General features: G+C 44.4%; 1 long non-coding RNA gene across 1 annotated transcript; it reads right to left on the reverse strand.

Annotated features, from left to right (window-relative positions):
• Positions 1-11805: 11805 nt before the first annotated feature.
• Positions 11806-13337, reverse strand: LOC140586918 (uncharacterized). The gene is made up of 2 exons (XR_011988710.1): positions 13024-13337; positions 11806-12195 (listed from the first exon to the last, which is right to left on the reverse strand). It is a non-coding gene; the product is annotated as an uncharacterized lncRNA (long non-coding RNA).
• Between the last annotated feature and the right edge of the window lie 3331 nt (positions 13338-16668).

A 16668-nucleotide genomic window follows, 5' to 3' on the forward strand; every position in this document is an offset into this window, starting at 1 on the left:
CTGATCTTCGTTCGATACAGTGCTATGAGTGAATCCATCAAATCAACGCCTCCCATATGTTTATTGTAGACTGAAACAGAAGTGGGGCAAGTCACATTGATTGTTTCTTTTTTGGTTTTGTCCCATCTTTCGACTTGCAACACTGGGTGTGCACCTGTGAAAGTGCTGAGCAGAGTAACACTACGGTTGTCTTGCCACTTGTTAGCAATGATCTGCACCCCATCATATGTAGCAACCTTCTCCTCAAAAGAGCCCCTTCCCATTTTTTTCATTTCCTTGTCTGTTTTCAAGGGACATCCTTTCAATCTGTTTGTTCTGACTGTGCCAAGGCAGTGGATACCTCTCTTTGCCATTTCTACTTCCAGCCCTATGCTAGTAAACCAGTTGTCATGGTATAGCTTGAAATTCTGGTAGGAAGGTATTATGGATGCTACACGCAGGACTATATTGCTGCTTGCACCCAGGTCAGGCATCCCACTGACTGGTTGAATTTTGCCAACATGGAATTCAAAGTTGTAAGCCATACCCTTGGAGTCACACAGCAAATACACCTTGTATCCCCATTTATGGGGCTTACTGGGATTATACTGTTTCAAATGACTCTTCCCTTTATATGGGATTGTTTGCTCATCAACACTTAGATGCTCTGTCATTGGGATGCTTCTCATTCTCTCAGCTGTGAAATTAAGAAATGGTCTGAGCTTAAACAGTGGATCTTGGCCTAGATTATGAGGGACCTCCATAGTGTTGTCATTGAAATGGAGGTTGGCTTTGATCTGTTCCCATCTTCTCATTGGCATCACGTCAGCAATTTTGTCAAGACGGGAGCGTGTTGAAGGCACACCATACATGCGTGTTGAAGGCACACCATAGATGGACATCTGAAAGGCACAACCAATGAACTGCTCTATCTCTTTCTCTGAACAATTCAGGGGTGTGTTTACATTGCTCTGTACAGAGTAAAGATTGGTTTGCTCTACAATGTGTTTGAGGCTCTCAGAGGTGAACATCTGTCTAAAATAATACAGGTAGGTTGGGGAATGCACCCTTTCTGCTGTGGCCAGACATATCTTCCAGGTGGGGACTGGATAATGAACACGGATCCCTGTCTTCCACAACAACCTACGGCCTATCCCTGGTTGAAGATTCTCCTCACTGCCTGGCTCATCATTCTCGTCCTGTCCTTCATCATTACCATCTGCCTCATTGTCGCTGTCTTCCTGTTGCTCATAGCTTACACTGGGCTTCACTCTTATAACTACCTCAGCCTCATCACTGCTTGATTCACTGTCCTCACTGCCCTCAGGAATAGGCATAGCTGTCCCTTTCACCTTTCCATAAAACTTGGAAACATCCTAAGAAAGATGTATGAAAAATAGTTTGACCCTGCATTATAGAACTAAAAGTCACCCGAATGACAGAGCATTACGGAAATTTCAATCACTTCATAGGACATTTATGCATGACATGCCCTTTTCGACAGTTTTAATGAATGATTTGTATATTTTTTCATATGAAATGAATAAAATAGTTAAAAAACAGTTTAGGCTATTCAGTAATATTTTTGTTAGTGATTTATATGTGTTTTATAGTTTAAAAATGGACTTACCATGATGCTACTCGTGCATGTCACCCAACATGTGCTCCTGTCTTGTGTACTTCCTTGTTGCAGAACATGACATCATTTTTTTTAAATAATCTTTGATTTTATTGGTTAGAGGGCGATTTTAGGTGATAAATTTAAGGTACAATATGATTGGTTAGAGGGTTGTGTTATTTTTTGAAGCAGTTTTTTTAAGCGTCATTTATTACAGTTTTTTTCAGTCGCTAACAAGCGTTTGTCCAAACAGTTGTCACATTTTCAAAACTCTAAACACAATTAGCACAGCATCGGTCTTTTGTGGCCATACCATTCACACATTTCATGTCGTTTTCACCCAATATGCAGTCAGTGAACACATTTCCACAATGCTTACATTTTCTTAACAGACAAGCTATACCTCCCAACAAAATTATGGACTGTTTTTGTAGTATTTACGAATGTTAACACACAACATCCCACAATAGCAAAAACAATATTCCAAACCTTAGATACAGTATAAAAACCTCTGCTTCTGCAATGATATCAGTTCAAAAACAATATCAATATCAAAAATATATCTCAGCTGATAATAAACAAACAATTGAATAATTGACACACAGCTGATTTATGTTGGGTAAATTGGGCCAACCACAGCTTATTCCATTCTGGCTTAGACTCAGTGGGGTTTATAAGGCAAGACTTTGAGGAGTGATGTTGATGAAAACATGTGGCCTAACCCTGAAGATCGCAGAGATTAGATGCAAATTTTTTGCCTTTTTTTAGCCCCCCTCCCCCCCTTTTTATCTTGGCTTTTTGCTGTTGTTTTTTTGTTCAGAATGCTCTTCTGTGTTTCATGGATATTTTGTTCACTGTAAGCAATACTGTAAAACTTTTTCTGTTCTATCATACCGTGTTTCTACTGTACCTCCTGTAGTAAACAGTAAAGAAAAAAAAACTTGTTTGCTTTTTACTGAAATGCTTTTGAATGTGAACATTACTGTACATGTGGACATACAGTTACCAACCAAGACATTTCTGGTGTCAAAATGGTGGATTGCATGTTTTGCATGCAAATACCTGTAAAACTGAAACATAAAAGTCTATGCAGTTTTTGTAATGTCAATAATAGCCAGTATTTTGAAACCTGGTGTACTTTGATTGACTGCATGTACCTTGTGAAGTGAAAACAAGTGTTATTCTTTGACAGAATAATTTCATTTTGAGTCAGATTTATAGTGTTTTTGTAAAGTTAGTGTGTGCAGAGAAAGATGTGTTCTATTTTGAAATGAAGAGTTAGTATATATTTAACAAAATGTATTTTTAAGAAGAAAATTATCCATTTGGCCAATTGTGTTTTGTAGGTGTGAGTCTGTGTTAAGAGTTTAGAAAAAGTATCTGAAGTATGGGTAAGCGCTTGTTAGCGATTGAAAAAAACTGTAATGACGAAGGCCCATAGAGGGATATGTTATCACATGGGACAATGTGGCATTCCACCATTCCCGTGCAGTCACAACCTGGTTTGACGCCCATCCAAGGATGATGTCCCATTTCCTTACCCCTTACTCCCCTTTCCTCAACCCCATTGAGGAGTTTTTCTCAGCCTGGAGATGGAAGGTTTTTGACCATCGTTCACATGACCAAATGTCCCTCCTGGATGCAATGGATGCTGCATGCCAAGACATCACAGCTGAACACTGCCAGGGGTGGATAAGGCATGCCAAAAGATTCTTCCCACGATGCCTTGCCAGAGAAGATATCAGGTGTGATGTGGATGAGAACATGTGGCCAAATGTAGAAGACCGGGCAGAATAGAAGATTACTTTGTTTTTTTTTTATTATAATTACGGTGCTTTTTCTGTTTGTATATCTTGCAGTAATGTCCTTTTGCAAATAAAGTCTGTACTGCAGCAGTTCTGTCTGTATTTTTTTTTTACATAAACTGTACATTTTATAAAGCTACTCTGAGATGGTCATTCACTTTTTTGTATTGAATTTCTGCAGCAAAAGAAACAAAATGCATGCATTTACTAAACCCAACAAAACAAAAATGTAGAAAGGCTTCAAATATAAGGGCAGACCTGACACATAAAATAATGCAGTTTCTGTAATTTCAGCTGATGATAGTGTATTTTTGTCAATGTGTTATGATTGACTAAATGTTCCTGTTGGAAGAGAACATGTGTTACTGTTTTGAATAATTATTTGATTTTAAAACATGTTTGCAGTGTTTTGCTAGACATAGTGTACTGTGGTAGTTTATTATTGTATTTTGAAAATTAGTTTTGGGGTTTAGTTTACAATGTGTGATTCTGAGCATGAAATTAACCGTTTTGCCAATTGTGTGTTTTAGGTATGATGGTGCATTAAGAGTTTAGGAAACTTGTTAAATGTTTTGAAAAAACTGTCATAGCGATTGTAAAAAACTGTAATCTGCAAAAACAAAGAAAAACTACAAGATGCCTCAAATAATAAGCAAACATTTTTTAAAAGCCTGCAGATGAAAAGGGTGTGAATGACGTGGAATCAGTGGAGTTTTAACCATAAGGCCAGTTCCTTCTTCTTCATGTGTGAATGACGTGGTGTCAGTGGACAGGAAGTATCTCGAAATTATATTTAACAGACTAACAGTTAATGTGCAGATGCTACATACAGCTGGCCTGCTTCTAACAGCTATGTTATTCACAGGACTGGCCTTTGGTACAGAGCAGTACAAAACTGCAGACAGAGGGAATGAGCCATACCAGCTACTGTCTGAATAAAGCTCACAGAGAATAAACGATCATATGGCTCTCAGAGTTACAGTCTCTGTGCTGTAACTCTGTGCGGCAGTTTTCTTGGCTCATTCCCTCTGTCTGCAGTTTTGTACTGCTCTGTACCAAAGGCCAGTCCTGTGAATAACATAGCTGTTAGAAGCAGGCCAGCTGTATGTAGCATTTGCACATTGCTTCATATGGGTTATAAAGGGCCTGTGAAGCCAGCTAGGAGAGGGTATATGTTGGTGTTGCCGCACACTTGTTAGCAGCACACTCAGCATTTTCCTGGTGCCTGTATCACAAAGCCGGAATTCTTGCTCAGCTGTATAACTTGTCAGATTTAAGGTACCGCAATTTAAATGGACTTTATCTCCGTTCTCCTCCATTTAGCACAGACTACCTAAGAAAGAAATCCTGCTTTGTGATACAGGTCCCTGGTCAGTAGGGTTACCACTTTTAATACAAAAAAATAAGGGACGCATACTGCAGCGGGGGCCACATCCCATATTTTCTTTACATGGGCATTATGTTGTTTATTAATGTATTAAATGTAATGTTTTATGTAATAAATTAATGCTTATGTGTCTGACTTAACCTTAACAAACAAATCATAATATTACATTGGAATGTGATCCACTTACATTGTATTTACAGAATTTTTACAAATTACAATTTGTGACCCAGTGTGTGAAAACCAGGCCAAATCTAATTCTGAGATAAAGTTTGATTTTAGCCATTCATTTCACTGTGATTTCAGTTGTTGACATGGTTTTACTCAGTTAATATTAAATACATAGATTTTTATTATTTTCACAGACTGTTCTTTATTTCATGTAGAAAACAGTAAATTACAAAAAAAAAATGACTCCAGCTAGGTTTTCACAGACTGGGTCACATTTTTAACATTATTTAGCAATTAATTAATGAATATTGTTGATAATAATTATACTGTCATTACCATGTCTGCTTCGGGAGAGACTTGGGGTACGAAGAACTGTCTGACTGTGCTTTGATTTTTGTGAGCTCTGTCACTGCGGGAATGCTGCTCTCCGGAGGCATGTTGTCGCACGTCTGACAGACCACCATGAGCCACAGAGAACGCTCTCCGACAAATTGTGCAGTTGGCTTGATAACAATTTCCGCTAACACTCTGCAGCCAAGTATTTGTTTCCTCCCACTCTCTGCGGTATTTTTGCAGCCGCTTGCGTTTAAGCTCTGAAACTTTAAGACGCGGGGGGTTACCTGGAGAAGCACCTGCCATTTTTTTAATATTACTCTCTGCCAACACTTTGCAGACTCTACTTAAAAGACCCGCCCTCCTCACTGGACAGTTAAAAAGACCAATCAAACTAACGATGACATCAAGTATTACCCAATCAAAAGTAGGAAAGGAGGCATCTTCATAAAATGCGTGTGGGATGATTTGCATGAGACGCTGCTTTAAAAAAATGATAAAAAAATACGGGACAAAACCCGTCCCGTATTGATTCAAAACGGGACGCGCAATTTCATTCTCAAATACGGGACGATTCCGTATTTTAAAGGACGGGTGGCAACCCTACTGGTCAGGTCTGTGTACACAGTAGGCAGTTTTCTACCCACCTTGGCCAATGTGCCCCCCTCCCCCAATTTTTCATACTGTAACAAAGGGTATAGGTGACATTGGCTGCTGTTTCTTGGTTGGTGCTGTTCTGCTGTTTTTTTTTGTTTGTTTGTTTGTTTGGCCGTTTCTGTTTTAATCGTGTCTTTGGTTTTACAGTACAGTTAATTGCTTTATGGTTGTGATTGCTTTGTTTCATGCGTTATGGTTTAGGTTATAATAGCTTTCATGTTTGCTTTTGTTTCTTGGTTTGTTGTTCTGGGTGAGCTTGCTGTCTTTGTTGTGTGGGGTTGATTACCTACAGCTGCAGTAATCCCCCTTAGTCCTGGCAGCTTGGAGTCAGAGTTGCTCATGCTTGCTGCTATGTTGACTTGTACATGTGTGAAGTGAGACCTTGTTTGTATTTAGTAGTGTTCTAAGGACTCTGGTCGGAGGGCTGAGGTGCAGTGACTCCCAGCAATGTGGAACTGACCCCTGCAGCCGTTGCCTTTGGTGTGCTTCTAATAGCTCTGAAGTTTATTATTATTATTATTATTATTATTATGTTTAAGTGTTGCTGTGTTTCTTTTTGTGAATATCTTGTCATATATTTTTCCTCTGATCGTTAAATTAAATTTGTGTGGGAGATTTGTGCCTGAGGTATGCATACAAAAGTTAGGATGGAAAGAGAGAAGTTTACAATATGTGGCTAAAAATAAACCACAAGTAAGCAAAGGGGGGGGGAGTGATTTTCTAAACTTTTTAAAGATACTTCTGCAAACTCTGAGAAGACTGAGTGAGAAGGAGCTCAGAGCAGCAAGAGCAGCAGAGATGGGAGGTGGAGACCCTCTGAACTTCTGGGGACTGGTTCTGATCGTCTTACCTGGTAAGGACATCAGTCATTCCGTATTTGGTAGGGTCTTTGTTTAAATCTCGAAGTTAAGATTAAGATTAAATTTATTGGTCACATGCAGAAATTCTTGTGCATACAGCAGTGAGAATGTAGAACACAGATGAACATAGATATAGTGCAAAAACAAAGTGCAAAGACAGTGCAGTCAAGTAAAGGTGGTGCAAACAAATTAAAAAGTACAGAAATGGATGAATATTGAAAAAATGAATTTTGTAATATTTCAGAAATAATAATAATAATCTTTAGTTATATAGCACTTTTTCATACATGGAATACAGCTCAAAGTGCTTCACATATGCGGTTAAAATAAAAACGAAGACAGAGAAGCAACTACAGTACAGTACAGGTCAATGAAATTACAGAAGGATGTAATAAATCTAAGTAAAGTAAATAAGCAAATTAAAACTAAATAAGCAAATAAAAAATACAATAAAATATAAAAAAATAAAAGGTTAAAGCTACGAAAGTATAACCTAGTGAAAATTGGAAATAATATCATATTTTATGGATATAGCAACAAAAACGTGAGATAAAGAGAAATTACATAGGTAGTAAAAGAACACAAGCAAATAATGCCACAATGATATAACCGAATAGGAGAATAAAATGAAGCATAATTAAATACTATAAAGTGGTTAAAGGGGGAGGCGACGGAGGAGACGAGACGAAACCAGGGAAACCAGACCTAGAAGACAAAAACAAGACCATCAACGGGGCACCGGAAACAGGACGGAAACACAGAACAGACACAGAGGCAGAAACCACGACAAGACCTGACACAGAACGGGAAACGCAGACAGACAGACCAGGAAGGGAGACACAGGGAGAACACCAGCAGGCGGAACAAAAGGGCCAGTAGTGAACGAAGGAACCAGAGGGGGACGAGAAGCAGAGACAGGAGGGACAAGGGGACGAGGAGCAGACGGAGGAGGCCAAACAGGAATGGACGGGGGACAAAGTGGAGCCCGAGGGAGCCAAGGTGGGCGACGGGCAGCGGCCGGAGGGGCCGCAGGCGACAGGGAGGCAGGAGCAGGAGGGGACCACGCAGGGAGCAAGGAGACAGGCCAAGGGACAGACAAAGGGGACAAGGAGGGAGTTGGAGGGGGCACCAGTGAAGGCAAGGAGGGGGGGGAAGCCACAGCAAAGCGACGGCGCAGTCACAGCTGGTAAAGGTGCCGTCCACCGACGTGCCGGAGCAGGGGGATCAGCAGGCGACCGACGAGGAGTCGGAGGTGGGACCGAGGCCAGGCGACGAGGCGTCGGAGGGGGACCTGCAGGCGACTGCCAACCCGGAGCCGCAGGACCCGCAGGCGCTCCCGGAGCCCCAGCCAAGGCAAGCGAGGGCGAGCCCTGGCCCTACACCTGTGTCCTCTCCCCTTTCGGGACACTGACAGGCGGGGTTCTTGACCGGGATTGACCGGGGCGAGGGCCATGAGGAAGGCCCCTGAGGGGTCCCACTTTGAGCTCCTCCTCCAAGGAGGAAGGAGCGATGGTCAGATTGTCTGGGACCTACTCGGGGACTGGGGGGACAGGAGCAGGGACCAGGACAGGCAGAGACTGGGCCGGGGCATCAGGTGAGGGCGGAGCCTGGACATCAGGCGCAGGCAGAGCAGGAGCCAGGGCCTAGGGCAAAGCCGTAGCAGGGACCACGGGTGCAGCTGCAGGCGGAGACGGAGCTGCAGCAGAAGCCTCGGGAGCAGCAGCGGGTGGAGGCTCGGGCAGAACAGTGGGCGGAGCCGGCGAAACAGACAGGATGGGCGGAGCCGCAGCAGGGGCCACCTCGGGCAGAGTGGTGGCAGCAGGCAGAGGCGGGGCTGTAGGCGGCGCTGGGACCTCGGGCGTAGCAGCAGCAGGCAGGCGGGCCGCAGGCTCTGGGCCCACAGGGGGCACCCTAGTAGCCACCACCGACACGTGGCCAGCAGGGGGCACCGCAGCATCCAGCAACGACTTGTGGCCAGCAGCGGGCGCCGCAGCAGCCGGAGCCTCACTGGGCGGTACGACGGCCGCCGGAACAAGCAAGACGGGCAGGACAGGTGGCGCCGGTGAGTCAGGCGGGACGGACAGGACAAGTGGCGCCGGCGAGTCAGGTGGGACGGGCAGGACAGGTACATCCACTATGACCGCCAGGGTTGGTGCCGTTAAAGACGGTGCTGCCCCTTTAAGACACCTTGTAGTCCGCGGGATAGCGTCCCACACGGCCCTGGCCCCCTTATTCACCAGGCGCGCCACACGGAAATGGTAGGCTGCTAGCGGTGGTAATTCAGTGGCCGTAATGTGGGCTTTGGGTACCTGAGGGGGCAATGCAGCGGTGACGTCCTGGGCAAGCCCCGCTGGTATCCGGATCGGGAGGGCTTCTTCCCGAAATCCGACGGAGAGAGCAGCGGTGGAGAGAGAGCAGGACCTCAAGAAAATCATCGGTTTTTCTTCAGGTGCCCTCTCCTTACGCCTCTTTTTTTTTCTCCGGTGGGTGGCGGGCGGCTGCGTCATTTCGGGGACGGCGAGTCGGCAGCCTCCGCTGCCGAGGCGGAACCCTCATCTCCGTGACGCGCTGCACTAATTGCCGGAGATTGTCGTGCACCTCGTTAATGAGGTGCACAGTCCCGGACGGCGTCATCTGCCTCAGGAGGTCGCCGCTCCGGCTGGCCAAGTCCAACGCCACGGGGTCCTCCCGGGCCTCGGGCTGGTTCAGCCAATACAACACCTCTTGCAGGAGACCGAGGTGCTGGCTCTCGGTCCACCGCGGTGCGTTTTCGGGGAGATCTGTCATTCTGTCACAACGCGTGCGGGCGAGCGGGGAAGCAGGCAAGTCGAGCCGTAAATACAGGCAAACAGGGTTTATTAGTCGGGAAACTAACAACACAGCGATGAACATCAATGACAGATCTGGGGAATACTGACTCAGACGCAGACTAAATACACAGGACAGGCTGAACATAACAGGCAATAGGTGAATACAATTGGGAATTACCACGAGGTAACGAGGGGGGCGTGGCACACACGAGGATCGGACGAGCCGGGCGTGACAACAGAAGTCTAGGATTGGTAGATCGCAGAATTCTAGTGGGAGTATGAAAGGTAAGAAGGTCGGTAATATACAGAGGGAGCCACGTCAAATAGCCGCCTGGAGCGTGACGGGTCCATGGCAGAACCATGCGAGGTCAATGCACGATCCGTGCACGGAATGTGATCCCCCGCGATGACGCAGTAAACGAAGCCCCGCCCCATAAACGCCCCATGCGCTTTCTAAAAAGATGGTTGCAATGCTGTATAATCCCGCCAGGTGGAGCATTGACTGGCACAGTTAACTGCACCGTATCTTTAATATACAGTACAGTACAGGCAGTTCTTTTATTGCAAACATAGTTTCATAGATAGATGACGTGGTAAAAAAACAACAACAAACTGATTAATAAAACAGATTTGTTAAATCACTCAATACACAACCCATGATGATTATGCTATTTATTATTAAATAATGAATTAATAAAACTACAGTAGTTAGTGAAGTATTTTTCAAGACATGCTTAATGATCCTTAAAGACACGGTAACGTCTGTAATTTATCTACAGTATACCGATCATTGTAGGTACGGAATACAAATGCGGGCTATGTACAGTATTTTACAATACGGTGTATTTTACCTAGTTCCATTTAGTATACTGATAAATACTATTTTGCTGCAAAGTTATGCTCAAAATGTAACTTCTGCTTGGGTTTGTTTTCGTTATATTTTTGATGATGTTTTCGCTGATGTTTTTTTTTTACTTATAGTCAAAAATTGGCATTACAAAGGTAATTAATCTGTCTCTTCTGCCACATCTATTCACAGTTGTGATAAGTGATTAATGCCCCATCAGATTTTTTGATGGGGGAGCATTATGCATGGTTAAATGACAAAATACTGATCTGTATGGGCAGACATTTGTTCCAGATTGCATGCGCCATTAACACTAGAATCCCTGAAAGCTCCGAAAATTTTTGATTTATAATTAGAATTATAATCGAATGAATGTGATATGGAGACACATGAACACACATGCGAAAGTAAGTTTTTTGCGGCGTAATATATTTGGCTGATGGGAAACTGAAATCGCAATTGCCGAATCACGAGAGATGGGGTTGAATTGTATTTCAAATTAAGATATTCCTTAGACCACACTGTTAGAAAAACGTCTCTGTGCTGACTCGAGGTTGAAACCGTGAAACTCGCTTCATTTACAAAACAATAAGTGTTGATCGGCGCTGACGAGGCTGCGAGCAGCTTGTGTGGGGAGTGAGAGGCGGGGGCTCCTTGTGAGGGAGCTTGATTTTTTCAGGGATGCTAGTGTTAAACATGGTTTATTTGTCCAAGGTTGCTAGAGCCTGATTTACTCCTACCAATATAAATTATTCCAATTAAACCCATTTGTCTCAATCACAAATTAAGCCAACGCTGTATGAAAAATGAAGTTTTATTCAAAAAATATAGCTACACTGTTTTGTAATGGTCAGCAAAATAAACACTGTCTACACTGTTTGCGCCGTAATATATTTGGCTGACGGTGGGAAAACTGAAATCGCAATTGCCGAATCACGAGAAATGGGGATTGAACTGTATTTCAAATTACTGTACGATATATTACAACCTGTATTTCATGATTCCTCAGACCACACTCTTAGAAAAACGTCTTTGTGCTCACTCGAGGTTGAAACCGTGAAACTCGCTTCATTTGCAAAACAATAAGTGTTGATCGGCGCTGAGGAGGCTGCGAGCAGCTTGTGTGGGGAGTGAGGGGGGGGGGGTTCCTTATGAGGAGAGCTTGATTTTTTCAGGGATGCTAGTGTTAAACATGGTTCCCAAATTTGGCGTTTATAACGATTCAGACAGACTGAATTTAAGAATGTCTCCCATTTTCTGCCCATTGAAGTAGTTGGTTCAAGTAAATGTTTTTTTTTTTCCAATACCCCAACAAAATCCCCAACAATTAAAACACGCAAACATGACTTAAAAATTTATTCTTCCAAAAATAGTCAGAGTTAAAACAGTAATTTGTCTAAAACATACAATACAGTACATGTTGCATTTTGCTTAAAGGTCATTAAAATACCCGGATAACACCATCTGCTGATTAGTCTCTATCTGGTTCTTTTATACTAAAATATTATTTTTAAAAAAACTATCAAAGATGCAACAGTTTAAGTCTTTGTTTCCGCCAAACTGTCAGACGTTTTGCAATTCTATGTTCAGAATATAGATCTGACCAAACATCATTCTAGATCTGTTGCACTGTGACGTCATTCCAGCTCCCTCAACAGCTTGTTCAGGCTCCTCCAGTAGCTCCAAAAGGCCAGCCGTCACCCGTCTGACCCAAGCCTCCATAGCGGAGCTCTGCTTAAAGAGAACAGGAGAATTTAGTGAAGAAAAAGATACTGTAAATACGCTTTACAGAATATCTAGTTAAGATAAAAAAAGAAAATATACTAATAAACCTATGTAACACAGAGTGTGTAAAATACTGTTTTGCGAAATCTGGAATGTAAATAAACTGCCTGCGCTAATGTTAACCATTGAACTTTGTTAACAGTAGCCACTGACTGTTTGTATTATCGTCTGCATTAAAATAACTGAGAATTTACTTAATGCGCTTTTTATACAAATAAGTTAAGCGATATAACATTCATACTGTACATGAGCAGTATATACACTGTACTGTACAGTATGCGTTGCAAAACTACCATGCAAAAAATTGGAAAAATATAAACCTGGTTATGAGCGTTTAGCTCGCTAGCTCCTGTACAGCTATCCTTATCTTCTGTCCCTCATGAACTACATCACATTATATTACAGTCACAGAAATAACCTGCAGATTAACTCTTACCCAAAGAATAAATAAATGCATTTTCAGAGAGCACAAACACATTTACTGTATGTTTCTCGAGTAGTGCAGTTTTTGTAATAGGGACATTAATAGTATTTTCGAAGCTTTAGCGTCTTTTTGAGGAAAAGAGGAGTGACATTGTATTGTTAGTTTGTGACACTGACAGTAAGCTGTAATGTTAACTCCAGACTTGGTAAACAGATCATTAAGTTATCTAAAGTCACATCTGACCGCTGCTGTTGCTGCCAGTGATTTTCGAAACGGCCAATAAAAAACTAAACTGGGAAGTAACCTGTAAACTACCCCAAACAAATTTTATAAAATAAAACACCACTTACCGCGAATAGTCCATTAAGCCGCGATCTTCATTTCTGTAGTGCAGTTTGATAGCGTCAGTTCGGCGGGGGTGGGTGGTTAAAATCACGTGATTGCAACTCAGCGCAGCTAGATTGCTGGCTTGTGTTAACATGTTCTTGAGAACAAAGCTCCATCTAGTGGTGGCACCAGGTAAATGAATAAATAGGCGTGTTTACTGTGAAATCTTGACACGCCTATCTGGCTTGAGAGGGAGGGGGGACTACGCCGTCCATAGGGCAGCCGTACGCCATTCGCACGCCATTCACACGGCCGCGGCTATTTGACGTGGCTCCCTCTGTATGGAGGTTCTGGTCCATTTAGTGCTTTACAAGTAAGTAAATGAATCTTAAAATATATTCTAAAAGACACAGGTAGCCAGTGGAGGTTATACAGGATTGGTGTGGTATGATCTGTTTTCTTTTTTTTTTTTTTCCCCCAAATGACAATGACAGTGAGATCTGGAGTGGCGTGATTGGGAGGAACGGCCCCCCCGATCTGAACCCGAGTGGTGTTCTGTTGTTGGACTTCTGTGCTCGCCACGGATTGTCTATAATGAACACCATGTTCAGGCATAAGGGTGTTCATATGTGCACTTGGCACCAGGACACCCTAGGTCGCAGTTCGACGATCGACTTTGTAGTCGTGTCGTCGGACTTGCGGCCGCATGTCTTGGACACTGGGGTGAAGAGAGGGGCGGAGCTATCAACTGATCACTACCTGGTGGTGGGTTGGCTCCGCTGGTGGGGGAGGAAGCCGGCCAGGCCTGGCAGGCCCAAACGTATAGTGAGGGTCTGCTGGGAACGTCTGGCTGAATCCCCTGTCAGGAGGAGTTTCAACTCCTACCTCCGGCAGAACTTTTCCCATGTCCCGGGGGAGGCGGGGGACATTGAGTCCGAATGGGCCATGTTCCGCGCCTCCATTGTGGAGGCGGCTGACCGGAGCTGTGGCCGTAAGGTAGTCGGTGCCTGTCGCGGCGGCAATCCGCGAACCCGCTGGTGGACACCAGTGGTGAGGGATGCCGTCAAGCTGAAGAAGGAGTCCTATCGGGCCTATTTAGCCTGTGGGACTCCAGAGGCAGCTGACGGGTACCGGCAGGCCAGGTGGGATGCGGCTTCGGCGGTCGCTGAGGCAAAAACTCGGGTTTGGGAGGAGTTTGGTGAGGCCATGGAAAACGACTTCCGGACAGCTTCGAGGCGATTCTGGTCCACCATCCGGCGGCTCCGGGTGGGAAAGCGGTGCAACATCAACACTGTTTATGGTGGGGATGGGGTGCTGCTGACCTCAACCCGGGACGTTTTGGGTCGGTGGAGGGAGTACTTCGAAGACCTCCTCAATCCCACCAACACGCCTTCCGATGTGGAAGCAGAGTATGGGGACTTGGGTGTGGACTCCCCTATCTCGGGGGCGGAGGTCACTGAGGTGGTTAAAAAGCTCCTCGGTGGTCGAGCCCCGGGGGTGGATGAGATCCGCCCAGAGTTCCTGAAGGCTCTGGATGCTGTGGGGCTGTCTTGGTTAACACGCATCTGCAGCATCGCGTGGACATCGGGGGCAGTGCCTCTGGACTGGCAGACCGGGGTGGTGGTCCCCCTCTTCAAGAAAGGGGACCAGAGGGTGTGCTCCAACTATAGGGGGATCACACTCCTCAGCCTCCCTGGTAAGGTCTATTCTGGGGTTCTGGAGAGGAGGGTCCGCCGGATTGTCGAACCGCGGATTCAGGAGGAGCAGTGTGGTTTCCGCCCCGGCCGTGGAACAGTGGACCAGCTCTATACTCTCCGCAGGGTTCTGGAGGGTTCATGGGAGTTTGCCCAACCAGTCTACATGTGTTTTGTGGACTTGGAAAAGGCATTCGACCGTGTCCCTCGGGGAGTCCTGTGGGGGGTGCTCCGGGAGTATGTGGTACCGGGCTTCCTTTTAAGGGCTGTTCGGTCCCTGTATGACCGGTGCCAGAGTCTGGTCCGCATGAGCGGCAATAAGTCGGACTTGTTTCCGGTGAGGGTTGGACTCCGTCAGGGCTGTCCTTTGTCACCGATTCTGTTCATAATGATAACGAAATGAGTTTCCTCCGCAGGGTGGCTGGGCTCTCCCTTAGAGATAGGGTGAGGAGCTCGGTCATTCGGGAGGGACTCAGAGTAGAGCCGCTGCTCCTCCGCATTGAGAGGAGTCAGATGAGGTGGCTCGGGCATCTGATTAGGATGCCTCCTGGACGCCTCCCTGGTGAGGTATTCCGGGCATGTCCCACTGGGAGGAGGCCCCGGGGAAGACCCAGGACACGCTGGAGGGACTATGTCTCTCGGCTGGCCTGGGAACGCCTCGGGATTCCCCAGGAGGAGCTGGATGAAGTGGCCGGGGAGAGGGAAGTCTGGGATTCCCTGCTGAGACCTATGACAATTACTTCTGTTTTATCTTCGTTGAGCTTTAGGCAGTCATTGCACATCCATTCATTTACGATAATCAGACATTGTTCCATATTGCTTATTTACCCACAACATAAGGACTGACTTATACACACTGCTGGATCTCCTCAGCATATAAGTGGGGATGCTCTGTAATTATCTACTTTGACCTGAAAATTTCTGTCTGTTATGAATGCTTTAAACCAGTTCAAAACCATATCAGAAAACCCCAAAGCTTCCAGGTGATGTAGTAAAATAGCATGGTCAATAGTGTCAAACGCTGCACTAATATCCAGTGAAAACAAGATGGATACCTTGTTTGCATCTGTGTTGTGTCTAAGATCACAACACAGTGCTGTTTCTATACTATGGCGAGCAGGGGCATTGCTAGAGATTTTGGGCCCCATGAAAGTGCATCATATTGGGCCCCCCAGTCCAGAGCAATCCAGTTATTTTTCAATTTTTTTAGGGCCCCTGTCACTCAGGAGCCCTTGGAATTGTCCTAACTTTCCATCCCCTTCCGGCTCCCCTGTTGGCGGGTTCTAAAACCTGACTGAAATTTTTCAGGAATTCAACAATCTGAAGGTAAACAACGTTTCTAAAATTTTACTGATAAAAGGAGGATTAGCGATTGGCTTATAGTTATTGAGAAGAGTATTATCTAAAAAATGCTTTCTTAAGTGTCAATCGAACTTCAGCACATTTAAAAGAATCTGGATACATGCCAGTTTGAAGTGACCTATTAATGATATTTAGTAGCCAATCAGTAAATAAAGAAAATGCTTGCTTAAACACCAGAGTAGGGATAGGGTGGAGTGAACGTGTTGATAATTATAACTGTTTTGTTTAAACAATCTATATTTTTAGTTTCAAATTCATTTATTTGGAAATCAACCTTGCTTGCAGAAACATATGCATCCACAAATGTTTTTTTTTTTTATTGCCCACCACCACCCCCCCTCTTCGGAGGACAACTTTATTTTACATTACATTCAAGTGCAAAGAGTGTGGCCGCTCCGAACTCACCAGTACCGTGGAAAAAGGAAAAAAAAGAAAAGAAAAACAGGGGGGGGGGGGGATACAAAAACAACAAGCGTAACAATAACATAAATCAATCAACATGGGGAGAGGGGGAGAGAGAAAAAAAAAAGGTATACAGAAATAATAACACTAATAATGTAGGTGGAATGGAAAAAAATTAAGTATAGGGGAATACAGAATACAAACAACCAT

Source organism: Paramormyrops kingsleyae, unplaced genomic scaffold (genome assembly GCF_048594095.1).
Source record: "Paramormyrops kingsleyae isolate MSU_618 unplaced genomic scaffold, PKINGS_0.4 ups92, whole genome shotgun sequence".
In the NCBI taxonomy this organism is placed as follows: domain Eukaryota; kingdom Metazoa; phylum Chordata; class Actinopteri; order Osteoglossiformes; family Mormyridae; genus Paramormyrops; species Paramormyrops kingsleyae.